This window comes from Oncorhynchus mykiss, chromosome 17 (assembly GCF_057628025.1).
Source record: "Oncorhynchus mykiss isolate SJ-2025 chromosome 17, ASM5762802v1, whole genome shotgun sequence".
NCBI classification, from domain to species: domain Eukaryota; kingdom Metazoa; phylum Chordata; class Actinopteri; order Salmoniformes; family Salmonidae; genus Oncorhynchus; species Oncorhynchus mykiss.
In genome coordinates, this window is record NC_143038.1 from 76,227,775 (window position 1) to 76,255,373 (window position 27,599).

The 27,599-nt window shown below is 42.0% G+C and overlaps 1 long non-coding RNA gene and 1 pseudogene across 1 annotated transcript in view; both read left to right on the forward strand.

Moving 5' to 3' along the window:
- Window positions 1-27,599, forward strand: part of LOC149976510 (uncharacterized) — a 989,396-nt gene that overhangs the window by 494,476 nt on the left and 467,321 nt on the right. The gene's annotated exons all lie outside the window — the stretch shown is intronic.
- Window positions 22,010-27,599, forward strand: part of LOC149976515 (uncharacterized) — a 37,508-nt pseudogene continuing 31,918 nt past the window's right edge.

Genomic DNA, 27,599 nt, shown 5'->3' on the forward strand with positions numbered 1-27,599 from the left:
TGGCCTGTAGGCCTCATTGACCTACAGTGCCTTGCGAAAGTATTCGGCCCCCTTGAACTTTGCGACCTTTTGCCACATTTCAGGCTTCAAACATAAAGATATAAAACTGTATTTTTTTGTGAAGAATCAACAACAAGTGGGACACAATCATGAAGTGGAACGACATTTATTGGATATTTCAAACTTTTTTAACAAATCAAAAACTGAAAAATTGGGCGTGCAAAATTATTCAGCCCCTTTACTTTCAGTGCAGCAAACTCTCTCCAGAAGTTCAGTGAGGATCTCTGAATGATCCAATGTTGACCTAAATGACTAATGATGATAAATACAATCCACCTGTGTGTAATCAAGTCTCCGTATAAATGCACCTGCACTGTGATAGTCTCAGAGGTCCGTTAAAAGCGCAGAGAGCATCATGAAGAACAAGGAACACACCAGGCAGGTCCGAGATACTGTTGTGAAGAAGTTTAAAGCCGGATTTGGATACAAAAAGATTTCCCAAGCTTTAAACATCCCAAGGAGCACTGTGCAAGCGATAATAGTGAAATATTTTCAATTTTTCAATATTTGTATTTTTTATGAAATTCACTGAGTAGGATGGTCCTCCCGTGTCTCCTCTGAGGAGCCTCCACTGACACAATTGTGCACAATTTCCATTTCTACGCATGTCCATGTCCAATAGGATCATCTGGGATTGATGGGGTGTTTGGAGAGCTAACATAGGCCTCATAAATCAAGACATTGAATTAATCTATGGTGGTCTGTGTGTTAATCTATGGTGGTCTGTGTGTTAATCTATGGTGGGTCCCCCTCGGGAAGTTGAGATAATATAGGCTAATGCGATTAGCATGAGGTTGTAAGTAACAAGAACATTTCCCAGGATATAGACATATCTGAATTTGGCAGAAAGCTTAAAGTCTTGTTAATCTAACTGCACTGTTCAATTTACAGTAGCTATTACATTGATAGAATACCATGCTATTGTTTGAGGAGAGTGCACAGTTTGAACATGAAACGATATTAATAAACTAATTAGGCACATTTGGGCTGTCTTGATACCAAAATGTTAACAGAAATGCAATGGTTCATTGGATCAGTCTAAATCTTTGCACATACACTGCTGCCATCTAGTGGCCAACGTCTACATTTTACCTGGGCTGGAATAATACATTATGGCCTTTTGCTTGATGGTACAAAAAACATTCTAGAAACATTAAAGCTTGACGTTAAACTCAGGACTACAAGAGGACGTTCAGTACAGGTCCCAGTTTGGTCGCAGTATAATGTTATAATTGGGTATGATATTCATTATGGAATATTTTTAAAAAGGTTCCTATTTGGTTCTGATAGGACGTTATCTGTGGGGCATTCGATGACCGCAAGGAGATGTTTCACAATGTTCTCTGGGGACCTTTGTTGGGTTCTCTGTATGTTAGCAGGACCGTTGTCATGGTCCCCTGGAGGTTTAGTCTAGTTTTCGGTTGGTCAATAACGTTGTCATGGTCCCCTGGAGGTTTTCTCTAGTTCTCGGTTGGTCAGGAACGTTGTCATGGTCCCCTGGAGGTTTTGTTTAGTTCTCGGTTGGTCAGGAACATTGTCCTGGTCCCCTGGAGGTTTTGTCTAGTTCTCGGTTGGTCAGGAACGTTGTCATGGTCCCCTGGAGGTTTTGTCTAGTTCTCGGTTGGTCAGGAACGTTGTCATGGTCCCCTGGAGGTTTTGTCTAGTTCTCAGTTGGTCCTGGCGACATCCTTGAAGACATCTATAGCGCTGAACATCCGGATTAAATCAAGCCCTTACAATGACACAACTTTTAATAAGAACAACATTTTCAGTGAGGCATGTTTTTTTATAACTTAGAATGACATCAATCTAATCAAAGCTTTGATGACCAACCCATCACACTGTCCTCTACCTGCTTAGACCATCACACTGTCCTCTACCTGTTTAGACCATCACACTGTCCTCTACCTGCTGAGACCATCACACTGTCCTCTACCTTCTGAGACAATCACACTGTCCTCTACCTGCTTAGACCATCACACTGTCCTCTACCTGTTTAGACCATCACACTATCCTCTACGTGTTTAGAACATCACACTGTCCTCTACCTGCTTAGACCTTCACACTGTCCTCTACATACACCATCACACTGTCCTCTACATAGACCATCATACTGTCCTCTACATAGACCATCATACTGTCCTCTACCTGTTAGACCATCACACTGTCCTCTACATAGACCATCATACTGTCCTCTACCTGTTTAGACCATCACACTGTCCTCTACATACACCATCACACTGTCCTCTACATAGACCATCATACTTTCCTCTACATAGACCATCATACTGTCTTCTACCTATTTAGACAATCACACTGTCCTCTACATAGACCATCATACTGTCCTCTACCTGTTTAGACCATCACACTGTCCTCTACATACACCATCACACTGTCCTCTACATACACCATCACACTGTCCTCTACATAGCCCATCACACTGTCTTCTACCTATTTAGACAATCACACTGTCCTCTACATAGACCATCATACTGTCCTCTACCTGCTTAGACCATCACACTGTCCTCTACCTGTTTAGACCATCACACTGTCCTCTACCTGTTTAGACCATCACACTGTCCTCTACCTGTTTAGACAATCACACTGTCCTATCTCTGTTTAGACCATCACACTGTCCTCTACCTGTTTAGACCATCACACTGTCCTCTACCTGTTTAGACCATCACACTGTCCTCTACCTGTTTCGACCATCACACTGTCCTCCACCTGTTTAGACCATCACACTGTCCTCTACATAGACCATCATACTGTCCTCTACCTGTTTAGACCCTCACACTGTCCTCTACATAGACCCTCACACTGTCCTCTACATAGACCATCACACTGTCCTCTACATACACCATCATACTGTCCTCTACCTGTTTAGACCCTCACACTGTCCTCTACCTGTTTAGACCCTCACACTGTCCTCTACATAGACCATCATACTGTCCTCTACCTGTTTAGACCATCACACTGTCCTCTACCTGTTGAGATCATCACATTGTCCTCTACCTGTTTAGACCATCACACTGTCCTCTACCTGTTTAGACCATCACACTGTCCTCTACCTGTTTCGACCATCACACTGTCCTCTACCTGTTTAGACCCTCACACTGTCCTCTACATAGACCATCACACTGTCCTCTACATAGACCATCATACTGTCCTTTACCTGTTTAGACCATCACACTGTCCTCTACCTGTTTAGACCCTCACACTGTCCTCTACATAGACCATCACACTGTCCTCTACATAGACACTCACACTGTCCTCTACATAGACCCTCACACTGTCCTCTACATAGACCAGCATACTGTCCTCTACCTGTTTAGACCCTCACACTGTCCTCTACATAGACCATCACACTGTCCTCTACCTGTTTAGACCCTCACACTGTCCTCTACATAGACCATCACACTGTCCTCTACCTGTTTAGACCCTCACACTGTCCTCTACATAGACCATCACACTGTCCTCTACATAGACCATCATACTGTCCTCTACCTGTTAGACCATCACACTGTCCTCTACATAGACCATCATACTGTCCTCTACCTGTTTAGACCATCACACTGTCCTCTACATACACCATCACACTGTCCTCTACATAGACCATCATACTTTCCTCTACATAGACCATCATACTGTCTTCTACCTATTTAGACAATCACACTGTCCTCTACATAGACCATCATACTGTCCTCTACCTGTTTAGACCATCACACTGTCCTCTACATACACCATCACACTGTCCTCTACATACACCATCACACTGTCCTCTACATATACCATCACACTGTCTTCTACCTATTTAGACAATCACACTGTCCTCTACATAGACCATCATACTGTCCTCTACCTGCTTAGACCATCACACTGTCCTCTACCTGTTTAGACCATCACACTGTCCTCTACCTGTTTAGACCATCACACTGTCCTCTACCTGTTTAGACCATCACACTGTCCTCTACCTGTTTAGACCATCACACTGTCCTAACTCTGTTTAGACCATCACACTGTCCTCTACCTGTTTAGACCATCACACTGTCCTCTACCTGTTTAGACCATCACACTGTCCTCTACCTGTTTCGACCATCACACTGTCCTCCACCTGTTTAGACCCTCACACTGTCCTCTACATAGACCCTCACACTGTCCTCTACATAGACCATCACACTGTCCTCTACATACACCATCATACTGTCCTCTACCTGTTTAGACCCTCACACTGTCCTCTACCTGTTTAGACCCTCACACTGTCCTCTACATAGACCATCATACTGTCCTCTACCTGTTTAGACCATCACACTGTCCTCTACCTGTTGAGATCATCACACTGTCCTCTACCTGTTTAGACCATCACACTGTCCTCTACCTGTTTAGACCATCACACTGTCCTCTACCTGTTTCGACCATCACACTGTCCTCTACCTGTTTAGACCCTCACACTGTCCTCTACATAGACCATCACACTGTCCTCTACATAGACCCTCACACTGTCCTCTACATAGACCATCATACTGTCCTTTACCTGTTTAGACCATCACACTGTCCTCTACCTGTTTAGACCCTCACACTGTCCTCTACATAGACCATCACACTGTCCTCTACATAGACCCTCACACTGTCCTCTACATAGACCCTCACACTGTCCTCTACATAGACCAGCATACTGTCCTCTACCTGTTTAGACCCTCACACTGTCCTCTACATAGACCATCACACTGTCCTCTACCTGTTTAGACCCTCACACTGTCCTCTACATAGACCATCACACTGTCCTCTACATAGACCATCATACTGTCCTCTACCTGTTTAGACCCTCAGACTGTCCTCTACATAGACCATCATACTGTCCTCTACCTGTTTAGACCCTCACACTGTCCTCTACATAGACCATCACACCGTCCTCTACATAGACCATCATACTGTCCTCTACCTGTTTAGACCCTCACACTGTCCTCTCCATAGACCATCATACTGTCCTCTACCTGTTTAGACCCTCACACTGTCCTCTACATAGACCATCACACCGTCCTCTACCTGTTTAGACCCTCACACTGTCCTCTACATAGACCATCACACTGTCCTCTACATAGACCATCATACTGTCCTCTACCTGTTTAGACCCTCACACTGTCCTCTACATAGACCATCATACTGTCCTCTACCTGTGTAGACCCTGTATTTACGTCGACAATCGATTTACTTGAAACACGGTCAAAACATATATCAAGCCATAGGAAATATCAGATTCTTACACAACTCATTTTTCTTTTTAAAAATAACAGTCCTTAAGTAATCCTTCCGCAGTATAGTTCATCCTTAGCCCCAAGTCCCTTCTCTCTGAAGCAGAATAATAGCAGACCTTCTCGAGGCCAAAGAAGTGCAGATAGCTATTCAATCCTTAGCATTTAGTGCATTTCATAGCACACTGGACACACAAAGCCTTGAGAATGAATTCACGGCCCCTTTATAAAGTTAAAGAACGCTGGGGGGAGAAAGGACTGGTAACTGATGATCCATGATGCCTTGCTACACTAGTTTTCAGCAGTTCTGTTCTCTACTCTTCTGGATTGTAATAAGCAAAGCAGGGCTGCAGTGTCGCGCTCCATTTTCATCTGGCATTAAAGCCAAGGCAAATATCTAACGCACAGTTGATCTGTTAAAGCCGGCACCATTCTTTAAACATTTTTTTTTTTTTATCCCTTTTTTTCTCCCCAACTTCGTGGTTTCCAATTGTTAGTGATTACTATCTCGTCTCATCGCTACAACTCCTGTATGGGCTCGGGAGAGACGAAGGTCGAGAGCCATGCGTCCTCCGAAACACAACCCCAACCAAGCCGCACTGCTTCTTAACACAGCGCGCATCTAACCCGGAAGCCAGCCGCACCAATGTGTCGGAGGAAACACCGTGCACCTGGCGACCTTGGTCAGTGTGCACTGTGCCCGGCCCGCCACAGGAGTCGCTGGTGCGCGATGAGACAAGGATATCCCTCCCGGCCAAACCCTCCCTAACCCGGACGACGCTAGGCCAATGTGCGTCGCCCCACGGACCTCCCAGTCGCGGCCGGCTGCAACAGAGCCTGGGCGCGAATCCAGAGTCTCTGGTGGCACAGCTAGCACTGCGATGCAGTGCCCTAGACCACTGCGCCACCCGGTAGGCCCTAGCCGGCACCATTCTTATGGGAGGGGTTGGCAATATCGAAGGTTTGTCCTTAAAAACGTGTGCCAAAAGGTGGCAATTTCAGTACGAGCTGGTGGGGATGTTTATGACCAACCCAAAGCTGGTCTTAGCGGTAAAATGCTATTGGTTGTGGCGTTGATTTTGACGATAGAATTGCATCCGTTCTAGCCGTGACGCACAGAACAGGAGAGATGTGCTTGTTGTGCCTCGTATTTTGAAACATTAAAAAAAAAGAAAAAACTGTGTTTTTCTCCATTTGATTTGATTTGATTGTCCTGCTCAATACATTCGCCAAGTTGTCTAGAGAATCGATAAAGGGTTTGGCTCATGATGACCACTTTGAAACGTGTGTTTATCACCAAAGCTTTATCAGAAGATCAAGTTTGGCAGCAGCGAGCCAGTTGAGAGCACGTCCCCTTGTTATTTATGTAGGCTATTACAGTATTGTGTTCTCAACAAATTAATATGATCATTTCAGACAAAAGTTCAGAGGGTATTTCAATACAATTACATGTAATTCCAACAATTTAAAAATGGAGGAAATGTAATACTTTAGTTTTTAAATGTTTAATTTTACAGTATACTGACTTCTAACCTCTGGTCATGGCAAAAGAAGAGAAGATTTTGACACAGACAGGGTCATCAACACCAAGAAGTGTCGATTTTGAATTTATTTTGGCGTTTGTCATGTGCAACACTTCAGTAATGGCTTCCCTCTGATGTACTTCTAATCAAACTGACCAGATAGAGCAGAAATAAAAAATATATTCTCCCCCCTCCCTCCTTTCTCCCCCCATTTTAAATCCAGTGAAGTGTACAGCCTCCAGGCTGGTTATGTCTGCTAGCTCTTTATGTCCTCTGAGCTGAGGCAGAGCAGAGCAGAGGCAGAGCTGAGGCAGTACTGAGGCAGAGCAGAGGCAGGGCTGAGTTGTAGTCTATTTTTACAGAGCAGAGGCAGGGCTGAGGCATGGCTGAGGTAGAGCAGAGGCAGGGCTGAGGTAGAGCAGAGGCAGAACAGAGGCAGAGCTGTGGCAGAGCAGAGGCAGAATAGAGGCAGGGCTGAAGTAGAGCAGAGGCAGGGCTGAGGTAGAGCAGAGGCAGAACAGAGGCAGAGCTGTGGCAGAGCAGAGGCAGAGCAGAGGCAGGGCTGAAGTAGAGCAGAGGCAGGGCTGAGGTAGAGCAGAGGCATGGCTGAGGTAGAGCTGAGGCAGAGCTGTGGCAGAGCAGAGGCAGGGCTGAGGTAGAGCAGAGGCAGGGCTGAGGTAGAGCAGAGGCAGAACAGAGGCAGAGCAGTGGCAGAGCAGAGGCAGAGCTGTGGCAGAGCAGAGGCAGAACAGAGGCAGAGCTATGGCAGAGCAGAGGCAGTGCTGAGGTACAGCAGAGCTGATGTAGAACAGAGTCAGAACAGAGGCAGAACAGAGGCAGAGCTGTGGCAGAGCAGAGGCAGAGCTGTGGCAGAGCAGAGGCAGAACAGAGGCAGAGCTATGGCAGAGCAGAGGCAGTGCTGAGGTACAGCAGAGCTGATGCAGAACAGAGGCAGAACAGAGGCAGAACAGAGGCAGCGCTGTGGCAGAGCAGAGCTGAGTTTTAGTCTATTCTTACAGAGCTGATGCAGAACAGAGGCAGAACAGAGACAGGGCTGAGGCAGAGCAGAGCTGAGTTTTAGTCTATTCTGACAGAGCTGATGCAGAACAGAGGCAGAACAGAGACAGGGCTGAGGCAGAGCAGAGCTGAGTTTTAGTCTATTCTTACAGAGCTGATGCAGAACAGAGGCAGAACAGAGACAGGGCTGAGGCAGAGCAGAGCTGAGTTTTAGTCTATTCTTACAGAGCTGATGCAGAACAGAGGCAGAACAGAGACAGGGCTGAGGCAGAGCAGAGCTGAGTTTTAGTCTATTCTTACAGAGCTGATGCAGAACAGAGGCAGAACAGAGACAGGGCTGAGGCAGAGCAGAGCTGAGTTTTAGTCTATTCTTACAGAGCTGATGCAGAACAGAGGCAGAACAGAGACAGGGCTGAGGCAGAGCAGAGCTGAGTTTTAGTCTATTCTGACAGAGCTGATGCAGAACAGAGGCAGAACAGAGACAGGGCTGAGGCAGAGCAGAGCTGAGTTTTAGTCTATTCTGACAGAGCTGATGCAGAACAGAGGCAGAACAGAGACAGGGCTGAGGCAGAGCAGAGCTGAGTTTTAGTCTATTCTTACAGAGCTGATGCAGAACAGAGGCAGAACAGAGACAGGGCTGAGGCAGAGCAGAGCTGAGTTTTAGTCTATTCTGACAGAGCTGATGCAGAACAGAGGCAGAACAGAGACAGGGCTGAGGCAGAGCAGAGCTGAGTTTTAGTCTATTCTGACAGAGCTGATGCAGAACAGAGGCAGAACAGAGACAGGGCTGAGGCAGAGCAGAGCTGAGTTTTAGTCTATTCTTACAGAGCTGATGCAGAACAGAGGCAGAACAGAGACAGGGCTGAGGCAGAGCAGAGGCAGAACAGAGACAGGGCTGAGGCAGAGCAGAGCTGAGCACAATGCCAGTGATGGCGTGGGAGTGTCCTAAACCTGTCACCACTGACCCTTTTGTATTGTATTTTTGTGGCAACATCACATATCTGATGCTCAGGGCGGAAGCCATTTTCATTCTGCAGCTCAGACAAAAGACAGAATGAATCTCTCTCTCCAGATAGAGACATCAGTGTGACACGTGTACACCCCTTTCCTCTAGCAAGAAATAAACCTCTCCCAGGATGTGTCATAAAAAGCACTGTGTTCCCTATGAGGAATCTGGTCAAAAGTAGTGCACTGTATAGAATAGGGTGCCATTTTGGACACCCTGTTGGCTTAACAGCCTCTGATTTACAATCAGGGTGGAGACAGAAGGCTTTTACTGTGAAGCCTAAAAGTCAGTGTCAACTATGTGGAGTGGCAATTGAATTTACGACAGGTGGGCTCCAATCAAGTTGCAGAATCATCTCACGGATGATCATTGGAAACAGGATGCACCTGAGACGATACATTTCAGTCTCATAGCAAAGAGTCTGAATACTTCTGTAAATGTGATATTTCCCGATATTTTGCGTGTCATGGAGACATTATAACTTCTGTGTGTGATTCTAAAATAATTAGTTCAAGGAAATACATCCGTTGTATTTAGAAGCAAATATTGATGCCATGATTGTCTTCTGAAAAATATTTTTCATTTACATGAAAATTGTACAACAAACATTGCCATTTTTACATTCACTATAATGGGGGATCCTGTTTTCTGCTAACAATTACCGCGGTCGGCCTTGAACTTCCGTGGCTTCAATGAGAGGAGGCAGTTGTCCTCCCCTAGTAAAAGTTGTAGAATTATCATTCAAGATCGAATGCGGTGGTGTTTGTTTGTCTTACGGTATCGTTATGCTATGATATTCAGTTCTGTTATGTATAATACTGTGATCTTTATGTGAGATCTTGAATCAGACATGGATTCAACTTGATCTAACTTGAGCGTAAAGTAGAGAATATTACATGTACACATGAGCAGAACCTTCCGGAAGCTCGGGATCTTTCTGTCTGGACTAAAAGATCCCGAAAAAAGTCGGATCAGTAAACCACAGCAAGTCTGGAACCAAAAGGACCCTGAACAGCTTCTACTCACTAAAAAGACTGATACATCGTTTTTAAGTAGTTTTAACCAAAAGCTACCTGGAATATCTGCATTGACACGTTTAGCAATCATCTCTTTTGACTCATCACATACCCTGCTATTACTGTCTATTATCTATCCTTTACCCCTACCTACAGTATACTGCTGTTACTGTCTATTATCTATAATTTACTCCTACCTACAGTATACTGCTGTTACTGTCCATTATCTCTCCTTTACCCCTCCCTACAGTATACTGCTGTTACTTTCTATTACCTATCCTGTTGTCTAGTCACTTTACCCCTACCTACAGTATACTGCTGTTACTGTCTATTATCTATCCTTTACCAATCCCTACAGTATACTGCTGTTACTGTCTATGATCTATCCTTTACCCCTACCTACAGTATACTGCTGTTACTGTCTATTATCTATCCTTTACCCCTACCTACAGTATACTGCTGTTACTGTCTATTATCTATCCTTTACCCCTACCTACAGTATACTGCTGTTACTGTCTATTATCTATCCTGTTGTCTAGTCACTTTACCCCTACCTACAGTGTACTGCTGTTTCTGTCTATAATCTATCCTTTACCCCTACCTACAGTATACTGCTGTTACTGTCTATTATCTATCCTTTACCCCTACCTACAGTATACTGCTGTTACTGTCTATTATATATCCTTTACCCCTACCTACAGTATACTGCTGTTACTGTCTATTATCTATCCTTTACCCCTACCTACAGTATACTGCTGTTACTGTCTATTATCTATCCTTTACCCCTACCTACAGTATACTGCTGTTACTGTCTATTATCTATCCTTTACCCCTACCTACAGTATACCGCTGTTACTGTCTATTATCTATCCTTTACCCCTACCTACAATATACTGCTGTTACTGTCTATTATCTATCCTTTACCCCTACCTACAGTATACTGCTGTTACTGTCTATTATCTATCCTTTACCCCTACCTACAGTATACTGCTGTTACTGTCTATTATCTATCCTTTACCCCTACCTACAGTATACTGCTGTTACTGTCTATTATCTATCCTTTACCCATACCTACAGTATACTGCTGTTACTGTCTATTATCTACGCTGTTGTCTAGTCACTTTACCCCTACCTACAGTGTACTGCTGTTTCTGTCTATAATCTATCCTTTACCCCTACCTACAGTATACTGCTGTTACTGTCTATTATATATCCTTTACCCCTACCTACAGTATACTGCTGTTACTGTCTATTGTCTATCCTTTACCCCTACCTACAGTATACTGCTGTTACTGTCTATTATCTATCCTGTTGTCTAGTCACTTTACCCCTACCTACAGTGTACTGCTGTTTCTGTCTATAATCTATCCTTTACCCCTACCTACAGTATACTGCTGTTACTGTCTATTATCTATCCTTTACCCCTACCTACAGTATACTGCTGTTACTGTCTATTATCTATCCTTTACCAATCCCTACAGTATACTGCTGTTACTGTCTATTATCTATCCTTTACCCCTACCTAAAGTATACTGCTGTTACTGTCTATTATCTATCCTTTACCCCTACCTACAGTATACTGCTGTTACTGTCTATTATCTATCCTTTACCCCTACCTACAGTATACTGCTGTTACTGTCTATTATCTATCCTGTTGTCTAGTCACTTTACCCCTACCTACAGTGTACTGCTGTTTCTGTCTATAATCTATCCTTTACCCCTACCTACAGTATACTGCTGTTACTGTCTATTATCTATCCTTTACCCCTACCTACAGTATACTGTTGTTACTGTCTATTATATATCCTTTACCCCTACCTACAGTATACTGCTGTTACTGTCTATTATCTATCCTTTACCCCTACCTACAGTATACTGCTGTTACTGTCTATTATCTATCCTTTACCCCTACCTACAGTATACTGCTGTTACTGTATATTATATATCCTTTACCCCTACCTACAGTATACTGCTGTTACTGTCTATTATCTATCATTTACCCCTACCTACAGTATACTGCTGTTACTGTCTATTATCTATCCTTTACCCCTACCTACAGTATACTGCTGTTACTGTCTATTATATATCCTTTACCCCTACCTACAGTATACTGCTGTTACTGTCTATTATCTATCCTTTACCAATCCCTACAGTATACTGCTGTTACTGTCTATTATCTATCCTTTACCCCTACCTACAGTATACTGCTGTTACTGTCTATTATCTATCCTTTACCCCTACCTACAGTATACTGCTGTTACTGTCTATTATATATCCTTTACCCCTACCTACAGTATACTGCTGTTACTGTCTATTGTCTATCCTTTACCCCTACCTACAGTATACTGCTGTTACTGTCTATTATCTATCCTTTACCCCTACCTACAGTATACTGCTGTTACTGTCTATTATCTATCCTTTACCCCTACCTACAGTATACTGCTGTTACTGTCTATTATATATCCTTTACCCCTACCTACAGTGTACTGCTGTTTCTGTCTATAATCTATCCTTTACCCCTACCTACAGTATACTGCTGTTACTGTCTATTATCTATCCTTTACCCCTACCTACAGTATACTGCTGTTACTGTCTATTATCTATCCTGTTGTCTAGTCACTTTACCCCTACCTACAGTGTACTGCTGTTTCTGTCTATAATCTATCCTTTACCCCTACCTACAGTATACTGCTGTTAATGTCTATTATATATCCTTTACCCCTACCTACAGTATACTGCTGTTACTGTCTATTATCTATCCTTTACCCCTACCTACAGTATACTGTTGTTACTGTCTATTATCTATCCTTTACCCCTACCTACAGTATACTGCTGTTACTGTCTATTATCTATCCTTTACCCCTACCTACAGTATACTGCTGTTACTGTCTATTATCTATCCTTTACACCTACCTACAGTATATTGCTGTTACTGTCTACTATCTACGCTGTTGTCTAGTCACTTTACCCCTACCTACAGTGTACTGCTGTTTCTGTCTATAATCTATCCTTTACCCCTACCTACAGTATACTGCTGTTAATGTCTATTATCTATCCTTTACCCCTACCTACAGTATACTGTTGTTAATGTCTATTATCTATCCTTTACCCCTACCTACAGTATACTGCTGTTAATGTCTATTATATATCCTTTACCCCTACCTACAGTATACTGTTGTTACTGTCTATTATCTATCCTTTACCCCTACCTACAGTATACTGCTGTTACTGTCTATTATCTATCCTTTACCCCTACCTACAGTATACTGCTGTTACTGTCTATTATCTATCCTTTACCCCTACCTACAGTATACTGCTGTTACTGTCTATGATCTATCCTTTACCCATACCTACAGTATACTGCTGTTACTGTCTATGATCTATCCTTTACCCATACCTACAGTATACTGCTGCTACTGTCTATTATCTATCCTGTTGTCTAGTCACTTTACCCCTACCTACAGTATACTGCTGTTACTGTCTATTATATATCCTTTACCCCTACCTACAGTATACTGCTGTTACTGTCTATTATCTATCCTGTTGTCTAGTCACTTTACCCCTACCTACAGTATACTGCTGTTTCTGTCTATTATATATCCTTTACCCCTACCTACAGTATACTGCTGTTACTGTCTATTATCTATCCTTTACCCCTACCTACAGTATACTGCTGTTACTGTCTATTATATATCCTTTACCCCTACCTACAGTATACTGCTGTTACTGTCTATTATATATCCTTTACCCCTACCTACAGTATACTGCTGTTACTGTCTATTATCTATCCTTTACCCCTACCTACAGTATACTGCTGTTACTGTCTATTATATATCCTTTACCCCTACCTACAGTATACTGCTGTTACTGTCTATTATCTATCATTTAGCCCTACCTACAGCATACTGCTGTTACTGTCTATTATCTATCCTTTACCCCTACCTACAGTATACTGCTGTTACTGTCTATTATATATCCTTTACCCCTACCTACAGTATACTGCTGTTACTGTCTATAATCTATCCTTTACCCCTACCTACAGTATACTGCTGTTACTGTCTATTATATATCCTTTACCCCTACCTACAGTATATTGCTGTTACTGTCTATTATCTATCCTGTTGTCTAGTCACTTTACCCCTACCTACAGTGTACTGCTGTTTCTGTCTATAATCTATCCTTTACCCCTACCTACAGTATACTGCTGTTACTGTCTATTATCTATCCTTTACCCCTACCTACAGTATACTGCTGATACTGTCTATTATCTATCCTTTACCCCTACCTACAGTATACTGCTGTTACTGTCTATTATATATCCTTTACCCCTACCTACAGTATACTGCTGTTACTGTCTATTATCTATCCTGTTGTCTAGTCACTTTACCCCTACCTACAGTGTACTGCTGTTTCTGTCTATAATCTATCCTTTACCCCTACCTACAGTATACTGCTGTTACTGTCTATTATCTATCCTTTACACCTACCTACAGTATATTGCTGTTACTGTCTATTATCTACGCTGTTGTCTAGTCACTTTACCCCTACCTACAGTATACTGCTGATACTGTCTATTATATATCCTTTACCCCTACCTACAGTATACTGCTGTGACTGTCTATTATATATCCTTTACCCCTACCTACAGTATACTGCTGTTACTGTCTATTATCTATCCTTTACCCCTACCTACAGTATACTGCTGTTACTGTCTATTATCTATCCTTTACACCTACCTACAGTATATTGCTGTTACTGTCTATTATCTACGCTGTTGTCTAGTCACTTTACCCCTACCTACAGTATACTGCTGTTTCTGTCTATAATCTATCCTTTACCAATCCCTACAGTATACTGCTGTTACTGTCTATTATATATCCTTTACCCCTACCTACAGTATACTGCTGTTACTGTCTATTATCTATCCTTTACCCCTACCTACAGTATACTGCTGTTACTGTCTATTATCTATCCTTTACCAATCCCTACAGTATACTGCTGTTACTGTCTATTATATATCCTTTACCCCTACCTACAGTATACTGCTGTTACTGTCTATTATATATCCTTTACCCCTACCTACAGTATACTGCTGTTACTGTCTATTATCTATCCTGTTGTCTAGTCACTTTACCCCTACCTACAGTGTACTGCTGTTTCTGTCTATAATCTATCCTTTACCCCTACCTACAGTATACTGCTGTTACTGTCTATTATATATCCTTTACCCCTACCTACAGTATACTGCTGTTACTGTCTATTATCTATCCTTTACCAATCCCTACAGTATACTGCTGTTACTGTCTATTATCTATCCTTTACCCCTACCTACAGTATACTGCTGTTACTGTCTATTATCTATCCTTTACCCCTACCTACAGTATACTGCTGTTACTGTCTATTATATATCCTTTACCCCTACCTACAGTATACTGCTGTTACTGTCTATTGTCTATCCTTTACCCCTACCTACAGTATACTGCTGTTACTGTCTATTATCTATCCTTTACCCCTACCTACAGTATACTGCTGTTACTGTCTATTATCTATCCTTTACCCCTACCTACAGTATACTGCTGTTACTGTCTATTATATATCCTTTACCCCTACCTACAGTGTACTGCTGTTTCTGTCTATAATCTATCCTTTACCCCTACCTACAGTATACTGCTGTTACTGTCTATTATCTATCCTTTACCCCTACCTACAGTATACTGCTGTTACTGTCTATTATCTATCCTGTTGTCTAGTCACTTTACCCCTACCTACAGTGTACTGCTGTTTCTGTCTATAATCTATCCTTTACCCCTACCTACAGTATACTGCTGTTAATGTCTATTATATATCCTTTACCCCTACCTACAGTATACTGCTGTTACTGTCTATTATCTATCCTTTACCCCTACCTACAGTATACTGTTGTTACTGTCTATTATCTATCCTTTACCCCTACCTACAGTATACTGCTGTTACTGTCTATTATCTATCCTTTACCCCTACCTACAGTATACTGCTGTTACTGTCTATTATCTATCCTTTACACCTACCTACAGTATATTGCTGTTACTGTCTACTATCTACGCTGTTGTCTAGTCACTTTACCCCTACCTACAGTGTACTGCTGTTTCTGTCTATAATCTATCCTTTACCCCTACCTACAGTATACTGCTGTTAATGTCTATTATCTATCCTTTACCCCTACCTACAGTATACTGTTGTTAATGTCTATTATCTATCCTTTACCCCTACCTACAGTATACTGCTGTTAATGTCTATTATATATCCTTTACCCCTACCTACAGTATACTGTTGTTACTGTCTATTATCTATCCTTTACCCCTACCTACAGTATACTGCTGTTACTGTCTATTATCTATCCTTTACCCCTACCTACAGTATACTGCTGTTACTGTCTATTATCTATCCTTTACCCCTACCTACAGTATACTGCTGTTACTGTCTATGATCTATCCTTTACCCATACCTACAGTATACTGCTGTTACTGTCTATGATCTATCCTTTACCCATACCTACAGTATACTGCTGCTACTGTCTATTATCTATCCTGTTGTCTAGTCACTTTACCCCTACCTACAGTATACTGCTGTTACTGTCTATTATATATCCTTTACCCCTACCTACAGTATACTGCTGTTACTGTCTATTATCTATCCTGTTGTCTAGTCACTTTACCCCTACCTACAGTATACTGCTGTTACTGTCTATTATATATCCTTTACCCCTACCTACAGTATACTGCTGTTACTGTCTATTATATATCCTTTACCCCTACCTACAGTATACTGCTGTTACTGTCTATTATCTATCCTTTACCCCTACCTACAGTATACTGCTGTTACTGTCTATTATATATCCTTTACCCCTACCTACAGTATACTGCTGTTACTGTCTATTATCTATCATTTAGCCCTACCTACAGCATACTGCTGTTACTGTCTATTATCTATCCTTTACCCCTACCTACAGTATACTGCTGTTACTGTCTATTATATATCCTTTACCCCTACCTACAGTATACTGCTGTTACTGTCTATAATCTATCCTTTACCCCTACCTACAGTATACTGCTGTTACTGTCTATTATATATCCTTTACCCCTACCTACAGTATACTGCTGTTACTGTCTATTGTCTATCCTTTACCCCTACCTACAGTATATTGCTGTTACTGTCTATTATCTATCCTGTTGTCTAGTCACTTTACCCCTACCTACAGTGTACTGCTGTTTCTGTCTATAATCTATCCTTTACCCCTACCTACAGTATACTGCTGTTACTGTCTATTATCTATCCTTTACCCCTACCTACAGTATACTGCTGATACTGTCTATTATCTATCCTTTACCCCTACCTACAGTATACTGCTGTTACTGTCTATTATATATCCTTTACCCCTACCTACAGTATACTGCTGTTACTGTCTATTATCTATCCTGTTGTCTAGTCACTTTACCCCTACCTACAGTGTACTGCTGTTTCTGTCTATAATCTATCCTTTACCCCTACCTACAGTATACTGCTGTTACTGTCTATTATCTATCCTTTACACCTACCTACAGTATATTGCTGTTACTGTCTATTATCTACGCTGTTGTCTAGTCACTTTACCCCTACCTACAGTATACTGCTGATACTGTCTATTATATATCCTTTACCCCTACCTACAGTATACTGCTGTTACTGTCTATTATCCAACCTTTACCCCTACCTACAGTATACTGCTGTTACTGTCTATTATCTATCCTTTACCCCTACCTACAGTATACTGCTGTGACTGTCTATTATATATCCTTTACCCCTACCTACAGTATACTGCTGTTACTGTCTATTATCTATCCTTTACCCCTACCTACAGTATACTGCTGTTACTGTCTATTATCTATCCTTTACACCTACCTACAGTATATTGCTGTTACTGTCTATTATCTACGCTGTTGTCTAGTCACTTTACCCCTACCTACAGTATACTGCTGTTTCTGTCTATAATCTATCCTTTACCAATCCCTACAGTATACTGCTGTTACTGTCTATTATATATCCTTTACCCCTACCTACAGTATACTGCTGTTACTGTCTATTATCTATCCTTTACCCCTACCTACAGTATACTGCTGTTACTGTCTATTATCTATCCTTTACCAATCCCTACAGTATACTGCTGTTACTGTCTATTATATATCCTTTACCCCTACCTACAGTATACTGCTGTTACTGTCTATTATATATCCTTTACCCCTACCTACAGTATACTGCTGTTACTGTCTATTATCTATCCTGTTGTCTAGTCACTTTACCCCTACCTACAGTGTACTGCTGTTTCTGTCTATAATCTATCCTTTACCCCTACCTACAGTATACTGCTGTTACTGTCTATTATATATCCTTTACACCTACCTACAGTATATTGCTGTTACTGTCTATTATCTATCCTTTACCCCTAACTACAGTATACTGCTGTTACTGTCTATTATATATCCTTTACCCCTACCTACAGTATACTGCTGTTACTGTCTATTATCTATCCTGTTGTCTAGTCACTTTACCCCTACCTACAGTGTACTGCTGTTTCTGTCTATAATCTATCCTTTACCCCTACCTACAGTATACTGCTGTTACTGTCTATTATCTATCCTTTACACCTACCTACAGTATATTGCTGTTACTGTCTATTATCTACGCTGTTGTCTAGTCACTTTACCCCTACCTACAGTATACTGCTGATACTGTCTATTATATATCCTTTACCCCTACCTACAGTATACTGCTGTTACTGTCTATTATATATCCTTTACCCCTACCTACAGTATACTGCTGTTACTGTCTATTATCTATCCTTTACCCCTACCTACAGTATACTGCTGCTACTGTCTATTATATATCCTTTAACCCTACCTACAGTATACTGGTGTTACTGTCTATTATCTATCCTTTACCCCTACCTACAGTATACTGCTGTTACTGTCTATTATATATCCTTTACCCCTACCTACAGTATACTGCTGTTACTGTCTATTATATATCCTTTACCCATACCTACAGTATACTGCTGTTACTGTCTATTGTCTATCCTTTACCCCTACCTACAGTATACTGCTGTTACTGTCTATTATCTATCCTTTACCCCTACCTACAGTATACTGCTGTTACTGTCTATTATCTATCCTTTACCCCTACCTACAGTATACTGCTGCTACTGTCTATTATCTATCATTTAGCCCTACCTACAGTATACTGCTGTTACTGTCTATCATCTATCCTTTACCCCTACCTACAGTATACTGCTGTTACTGTCTATTATCTACGCTGTTGTCTAGTCAATTTACCCCTACCTACCTAAAAATGAATCACTAACCTTTGATGATCTTCATCAGATGACACTCATAGGACTTCATGTTACACAATACATATGTGTTTTGTTTGATAAAGTTCATATTTATATAAAAAAAATCTCAGTTTACATTGGCACGTTATGTTCACTAGTTCCAAAAACGTCCGGTGATATTGCAGAGAGCCACATCATTTTACAGAAATACTCATTATAAATGTCGATGAAAATACAATTGTTAGACATGGAAATATAGATACTCTTCTCCTTAATGCAACCGCTGTGTCAGATTTTTTTTGGACTTTACGGAAAAAGCAAACCATGCAATAATCTGAGTACAGCGCTCAGACAACAAATCAAGTCAAACGGATATCCGCCATGTTAGAGTCAACATTAGTCAGAAATAGCATTTTAAATATTCACTTACCTTTGATGATCTTCATCAGAATGCACTCCCAGGAATTCCAGTTCCACAGTAAATGTTTGATTTAGTTCAATAATGTCCATCATTTATGTCCAAACAGCTACTTTTGTTAGCACGTTTGGTAAACAAATCCAAAGTCATGAAGCGTGTGCCCTAGTTGCAGACAAAATGTCCGTTACTGTCCGTAGAAACATGTCAAACGATGTATGTAATCAATCTTTAGGATGTTTTTAACATAAAACTTCAATAATATTCCAACCGGAGAATTCCTATGTCTGTAGAAAAGCAATGGAACGAGAGCTAACTCTCTTGTGACCGCTCCTCAGAGCCTGTGGCAATCTGCCAGACCTCTGGCTCAAACAGCCCTTATGAGCCCCACTTCACAGTAGAATCCTCAAACAGCCCTTATGAGCCCCACTTCACAGTAGAATCATCAAACAGCCCTTATGAGCCCCCCCCCCCTTCACAGTATAATCCTCAAACAGCCCTTATGAGTCCCCCCTTCACAGTAGAATCCTCAAACAGCCCCTATGAGCCCCACTTCACAGTAGAATCCTCAAACAGCCCTTATGAGTCCCCCCTTCACAGTAGAATCCTCAAACAGCCCCTATGAGTCCCCCCTTCACAGTAGAATCCTCAAACAGCCCCTATGAGCCCCACTTCACAGTAAAATCCTCAAACAGCCCCTAATGAGCCCCACTTCACAGTAGAATCCTCAAACAGCCCTTACGAGTCCCCCCTTCACAGTAGAATCCTCAAACAAAGTTCTAAAGACTGTTGACATCTAGTGGAAGCCCTAGGAAGTGCAACATAACCAATATCCCAGTGTATTCAATAGGGGCTGGGTTGAAAATCGACCGAACTCAGATTTCCCACTTCCTGTTTGGATTTCTTCTTGCCTGTCATATGAGTTCTGTTATACTCACAGACATCATTCAAACCGTTTTAGAAACTCCAGAGTGTTTTCTATCCAATACTAATAAACAATATGCATATATTAGCAACTGGGACTGAGGAGCAGGCTGTTTACTCTGGGCACCTCTGGTCACCTTTCATCCAAGCTACTCAATACTGCCGCTGCAAACATAAGAAGTTTATAATGATTCTGCATACCTTCCTCAGGCACTTTTTTCAAGTAGATGTCCTGAAATGAGTGGGAGCACGATCACAGTAATGTACGGGTCGTTTCCACCACCCACTGGAAGGCCTTGCAGTCGTGGATGGAATAATTCCCGTACCAGGCCATGATGCAACCCGTCGGGGCGCTCTCAATGGTGCAGTATCTGGTGAGAACCCCGGGTGACATGCTTAATTTCGTCAGACACCTTAGGAAGTAGAGACGCTGTTACACCCTCTTGACAAAAGTGGTGCTGTTGTTGGTCCGCGTCGAGTCCTCGGTGATGACTCCGGAAAACGTAAAACCGCTCACTCTCTCTACTGCAGTCCCATTGATGCGGATCGGGACATGTTCCATCTTCTGCTTCCCGAACTCAACATTAAACTTTTGTTTTGCTGATGTTGAGGGAGAGGTTGTTGTCTTTACCTTCTCCCGCAGGTGCACATTATTAAACTGACAAAAAAAAATCCTTAGCAAGATATAAAAGATTAAAAAACATAATATGTATATTTGCAGCTTTATTGTTACAGCAATTCTCATGAATTTCTCCTGAGTGGCGCAGCAGTCTAAGGCACGGCATCTCAGTGCAAGAGGCGTCACTACAGTCCCTGGTTTGAATCCAGGCTGTTTCACGTCTGGCTGTGATTGGGAGTCCCGTGGGGACTTAACTGACTTGCCTAGTTAAATAAAGGTTACATTTTAATCAAATGAAAAGGGGATGGATTTACACTGAGAAAAGAGCCTTCTTTTTTCCCCTTTTGTCTCTTCTATAGGCTCACCCACTTGGAGGTTTGTTCTCTCTGATTGGCTCAAAGTCAAGATCTTGGACAGGTTGAGAGACATCAGGGGCGTCTTTTGTTCTAGCAAGCGAAGGAACAGCCTCCTACGGTGCTAAGTACCTATCAGTAGCTATCGGTACCTATCAACAGTTAGATTTCTAAGTTTGTCTGTACCATTACTGGGTCTGGATGCTTGGCTGCTGTCTCAAATGTTCAGGACTCCAACCATGTACAGCAGCTCTCGAGAATGTTCAGGACTCCAACCATGTACAGCAGCTCTCTGGAATGTTCAGGACTCCAACCATGTACAGCAGCTCTCTGGAATGTTCAGGACTCCAACCATGTATAGCAGCTCTCTCTCTCTCCTATTGGCGTGTTTCCATAGCAGATTTACCCAAGTGTTTTCCTCAAAAGGCTCACACTTTTCTGTTTCCATCTGTGCGGTTTGGCACCCTTGTATCACCGGTCCATGGCTCTGGCGAACCTGCTGCCACTTGGGCCCGAAGCCAGGCCACTGGTACTTTTTCAACCTCATTTACATAACACTGGCTAACTGTGAACATTAACACCTTCTCACAAAGCAACTGTTTTGATTGTGCAGAGGTTGTTGATTCTGCTCTTCACAAGTCCACACTGCCAGCCCTTGCCACGGAAACACACACATTTCCCCAGTAAAACATAAGGATGTAAACTCTAGCATGACACTGGTGTTACCGTGGAAAAGAGGAGTAACACAACCTCCATAATACGCAGTAGCTCCTTCAATCAATAGAATAATCTGAAATAAAACATTAAAATAAAGGAATAAAACTTCCACCTGAAGTATTGTTAGTTAGATGGCAGGTAGAATGAAACAAATGACGAAGATGAAGATCAAGCAAACCAGTCTCAACAGACATGAATTGCAAAGTGACATATTTGTATGCTTTTCTGAGAACTACAATTGGACCATACATTGGTTTCTCAGATCTGATGCTCCCACAGGGGGGGGGGAGATCCTCCAAATGGAGACTGAAAAGACTTGGCATGGGTTCTCAGATCCTCAAAAAGTTCTACAGCTGCACCATCGAGAGCATCCTGACGGGTTGCATCACTGCCTGGTATGGCAACTGCTCAGCCTCCGACCGCAAGGCACTACAGAGGGTAGTGTATACGGCCCAGTGCATCACTTGGAGCAAGTTTCCTGCCATCCAGGACCTCTATACCAGGCGGTGTCAGAGGAAGGCCCTAAAAATTGTCAAAGACTCCAGCCACCCTAGTCATAGACTGTTCTCTCTGCTACTGCATGGCAAGTGGTACTGGAGCACCAAGTCGATGTCCAAGAGGCTTCTAAACAACTTCTACCCCCAAGCCCCAAGACTGCTGAACATCTAGTCAAATGGCTACCCAGACTATGTGCATTGCCCCCCCCCCCCCCCTACTTTTTACGCTGCTGCTACTCTGGTTATCATCTATGCATAGTCACTTTAATAACTCTCCCTACATCTACATAGTACCTCAATAACCTCGACTAACTGATTGACTCTGTACCGGTACCCCCTGTATATAGCCTCCACATTGACTCTGTACCGGTACCCCTTGTATATAGCCTCCACATTGACTCTGTACCGGTACCCCCTGTATATAGCCTCCACATTGACTCTGTACCGTAATACCCTGTATATAGCCTCCACATTGACTCTGTACCATAACACCCTGTATATAGCCTCCACATTGACTCTGTACCGTAATACCCTGTATATAGCCTCCACATTGACTCTGTACCGGTACCCCCTGTATATAGCCTCCACATTGACTCTGTACCGTAACACCCTGTATATAGCCTCCACATTGACTCTGTACCGTAACACACTGTATATAGCCTCCACATTGACTCTGTACCGTAACACCCTGTATATAGTCTCCACATTGACTCTGTACCGTAACACCCTGCATATAGCCTCCACATTGACTCTGTACCGTAACACCCTGTATATAGCCTCCACATTGACTCTGTACCGTAACACCCTGTATATAGTCTCCACATTGACTCTGTACCGTAACACCCTGTATATAGCCTCCACATTGACTCTGTACTGTAACACCCTGTATATAGTCGCCACATTGACTCTGTACCGTAACACCCTATATATAGCCTCCACATTGACTCTGTACCGTAACACCCTGTATATAGCCTCCACATTGACTCTGTACCGTAACACCCTGTATATAGCCTCCACATTGACTCTGTACCGTAACACCCTGTATATAGTCTCCACATTGACTCTGTACCGTAACACCCTGTATATAGTCTCCACATTGACTCTGTACCGTAACACCCTGTATATAGTCTCCACATTGACTCTGTACCGTAACACCCTGTATATAGTCTCCACATTGACTCTGTACCGTAACACCCTGTATATAGTCTCCACATTGACTCTGTACCGTAACACCCTGTATATAGTCTCCACATTGACTCTGTACCGTAACACCCTGTATATAGTCTCCACATTGACTCTGTACCGTAACACCCTGTATATAGTCTCCACATTGACTCTGTACCGTAACACCCTGTATATAGCCTCCACATTGACTCTGTACCGTAACACCCTGTATATAGCCTCCACATTGACTCTGTACCGTAACACCCTGTATATAGCCTCCACATTGACTCTGTACCGTAACACCCTGTATATAGCCTCCACATTGACTCTGTACCGTAACACCCTGTATATAGCCTCCACATTGACTCTGTACCGTAACACCCTGTATATAGCCTCCACATTGACTCTGTACTGTAATACCCTGTATATAGCCTCCACATTGACTCTGTACCGTAACACCCTGTATATAGCCTCCACATTGACTCTGTACCGTAACACCCTGTATATAGCCTCCACATTGACTCTGTACCGTAACACCCTGTATATAGCCTCCACATTGACTCTGTACCGTAACACCCTGTATATAGCCTCCACATTGACTCTGTACCGTAACACCCTGTATATAGCCTCCACATTGACTCTGTACCGTAACACCCTGTATATAGCCTCCACATTGACTCTGTACCGTAACACCCTGTATATAGCCTCCACATTGACTCTGTACCGTAACACCCTGTATATAGCCTCCACATTGACTCTGTACCGTAACACCCTGTATATAGCCTCCACATTGAATCTGTACCGTAACACCCTGTATATAGCCTCCACATTGACTCTGTACCGTAATACCCTGTATATAGCCTCCACATTGACTCTGTACCGTAACACCCTGTATATAGCCTCCACATTGACTCTGTACCGTAACACCCTGTATATAGCCTCCACATTGAATCTGTACCGTAACACCCTGTATATAGCCTCCACATTGACTCTGTACCGTAACACCCTGTATATAGCCTCCACATTGAATCTGTACCGTAACACCCTGTATATAGACTAGCTGTTGTTATTTACTGCTGCTCTTTAATTATTTGTTACCTTTATTTCTTTTCTTTTTTTAGGTATTTTTCTTAAAACTGCATTGTTGGTTAAGGGGCTTGTAAGTAAGCATTTCACTGTTGTATTCAACGCATGTGACAAATACAATTTGATTTCATTTCATTTAATGTGTTCAATGGGAGTGTGTGTGTGTGTGTGTGTGTGTGTGTGTGTGTGTGCGCGCGTGGGTGCGTGTGTGTGTGCGTGCGTGCGTTCGTGCGTGCGCGTGTGTGTGTGTGTGTGCTGATGTCACTTGGTAAAAAGATGACCTGTCACTTTATCTATTAGCTGTTAATAATGATGCAGTCAAAGTGAACCTGTGTATTTGGCTTTTAAAGCAGGAAGTAAATACAGATTGAAACACGCCAGAAATAAAGAGCCTAATGTTTTTTGGGGGTTATTTGCACATTTTTTAAAATGTTTTTAACCAGAATTGTGTTAATTTGCCTGAGGAGAGACCCATGGAATGATAAACTCCAACCATGTGCATCTTGTCACTGTGCAATTAAAACCATTATACAGTCTGTTTCCAAACTCCCCCCCCCCCCCCCCCGCCATGGGAGATATAACTACTGAGTATAGCTAATAGATTTGAATGTTTTAATGTTCAATTATCCCAAACGTGAATATTTTCAACGACAGATCAGATATTGCTGCCATCTAAAGCCGGAGGCTGAATAGGTGCACTGAGGTCTAGTGTTTACATGATATCGTTCTGTAGTAATACAGCAACTCTATCATCACACAGGGCTTTTGACGGGTTGATCTAACATGGTTAGGGTGAATATCATGGTTAGGGTGAATACCATGGTTAGGGTGAATACCATGGTTAGGGTGAATACCATGGTTAGGGTGAATACCATGGTTAGGGTGAATACCATGTTTAGGGTGAATACCATGTTTAGGGTGAATACCATGGTTAGGGTGAATACCATGGTTAGGGTGAATACCATGGTTAGGGTGAATACCATGGTTAGGGTGAATACCATGGTTAGGGTGAATACCATGTTTAGGGTGAATACCATGTTTAGGGTGAATACCATGTTTAGGGTGAATACCATGGTTAGGGAGAATACCATGGTTAGGGTGAATACCATGGTTAGGGTGAATACCATGGTTAGGGTGAATACCATGTTTAGGGTGAATACCATGGTTAGGGTGAATACCATGTTTAGGGTGAATACCATGGTTAGGGTGAATACCATGTTTAGGGTGAATACCATGTTTAGGGTGAATACCATGGTTAGGGTTAATACCCTTTGATAGTTTGATACTACCATGTTTAGGGTGAATACCATGTTTAGGGTGAATACCCTTTGATAGTTTGATACTACCATGGTTAGGGTGAATACCATGTTTAGGGTGAATACCATGTTTAGGGTGAATACCATGTTTAGGGTGAATACCCTTTGATAGTTTGATATTACCATGGTTAGGGTGAATACCATGTTTAGGGTGAATAACTTTTGATAGTTTGATATTACCATGGTTAGGGTGAATACCTTTTGATAGTTTGATATTACCATGGTTAGGGTGAATACCATGTTTAGGGTGAATACCTTTTGATAGTTTGATATTACCATGGTTAGGGTGAATACCTTTTGATAGTTTGATACTACCATGGTTAGGGTGAATACCATGTTTAGGGTGAATAACTTTTGATAGTTTCATACTATCATGTTTAGGGTGAATACCTTTTGATAGTTTGATACTACCATGGTTAGGGTGAATACCATGGTTAGGGTGAATACCATGTTTAGGGTGAATACCTTTTGATAGTTTCATACTACCATGGTTAGGGTGAATACCATGTTTAGGGTGAATAACATGTTTAGGGTGAATACCTTTTGATAGTTTGATATTACCATGGTTAGGGTGAATACCTTTTTTATAGTTTGATACTACCATGGTTAGGGTGAATACCATGTTTAGGATGAATACCATGGTTAGGGTGAATACCTTTTGATAGTTTGATACTACTATGGTAAGGGTGAATACCTTTTGATAGTTTGATACTACCATGGTTAGGGTGAATACCATGGTTAGGGTGAATACCTTTTGATAGTTTGATACTACCATGGTTAGGGTTAATACCATGGTTAGGGTGAATACCTTTTAATAGTTTGATACTACAATGGTTAGGGTTAATACCATGTTTATGGTGAATACCTTTTGATAGTTTGATACTACCATGGTTAGGGTGAATACCATGGTTAGGGTGAATTCCATGTTTAGAGTGAATACCTTTTGATAGTTCGATACTACTATGGTTAGGGTGAATACCTTTTGATAGTTTGATACTACCATGGTTATGGTGAATACCATGGTTAGGGTGAATAACATGGTTAGGGTGAATACCTTTTAATAGTTTGATACTACCATGGTTAGGGTGAATACCATGTATATGGTGAATACCTTTTGATAGTTTGATACTACCATGGTTAGGGTTAATACCATGTTTATGGTGAATACCTTTTGATAGTTTGATACTACCATGGTTAGGGTGAATACGATGTTTAGAGTAAATACCTTTTGATAGTTTGATACTACTATGGTTAGGGTGAATACCTTTTGATAGTTTGATACTACCATGGT